We start from the raw sequence: 1,144 nt of genomic DNA on the forward strand, positions 1-1,144 counted from the left end.
AAAAAAAAAAAGAGGTTAAGTGGCCGGGCACGGTGGCTCATGCCTGTAATCCCAGCACTTTGGGAGTCCAAGGTGGGTGGATCATGAGATCAAGAGATCCAGGCCATCCTGGCCAACATGGTGAAACCCTGTCTCTACTAAAAATACAAATAATTAGCTGGGTGTGGTGACATATGCCTGTAGTCCCAGTTACTCAGGAGGCTGAAGCACGAGAATCGCTTGAACCCAGGAGGTGGAGGTTGCAGTGAGCCAAGATCACGCCACTGCACTCCAGCCTGGTGACAGAGCAAGACTTCGTCTCTAAAAAGATAAAATGAAAAAAAAAAAAAAAAAGAGGTTAAGTAACTTGTCGGGGGCTACAGCCACAGATCTAGTAAGTGCTAGAAGTAGGATTCTCACCTAGTTCTTTCTGATTCTAGTTGCAGCTTTGTTCAGTGGGTTTTAGAGCCAGAGCTGCTTAGGTTTGAATCTCACCTCTACCCCATGTTATTTGCTGGGACTTCCTTAAAACAGTGTGGGGCCCAGGGCAACCCAATGAGTATGGGGCTAAGACAGCTGCCACAGAGTCAGCATTTTTCACAGGCCCCTCGAGATAGCACTTAAGACAAATTTCTAAATTGAATTTTACTGATGTTCAGTAAGTCACAACGCCCCTTGGCCCTCAGCCCCAAGCAGAGAGCCCAGAGTGTGTGACCTCAGGCAAGTGCCAAAACCTCTCTGAGCCTCAGTTCCTCATCTGTAAATTGGGGCTAATGTCAGTTGATGTGAGGATCAAATATGATGCTATCCTGGCTGGGCACAGTGGCTCACACCTGTAATCCCATAACGTTGGAAGGCTGAGGCGGGTGGATTGCTCAAGGCCAGGAGTTCGAAACCAGCCTGGCCAACATGGTGAAACCCCATCTCTACCAAAGATACAAACATTAGCCAGGCATGGTGGTGCACGCCTGTAGTCCCAGCTACTTGGGAGGCTGAGGCACAAGAATTGCTTGAACCTGGGAGGCGGAGGTTGCAGTGAGCTGAGATTGCGCTACTGCACTGCAGCCTACATGACAGAGTAAGACTCTGTTCCAAAACAACCACCACCAAAAAAAAAAAAAAAGAAAGAAAAGCTGATATCCTTAATGCAAGTTCTGGCCTGTAG

The sequence above is a fragment of the Rhinopithecus bieti genome, unplaced genomic scaffold (assembly GCF_001698545.2).
Source record: "Rhinopithecus bieti isolate Rb0 unplaced genomic scaffold, ASM169854v2 scaffold_66240, whole genome shotgun sequence".
Classification (NCBI taxonomy): domain Eukaryota; kingdom Metazoa; phylum Chordata; class Mammalia; order Primates; family Cercopithecidae; genus Rhinopithecus; species Rhinopithecus bieti.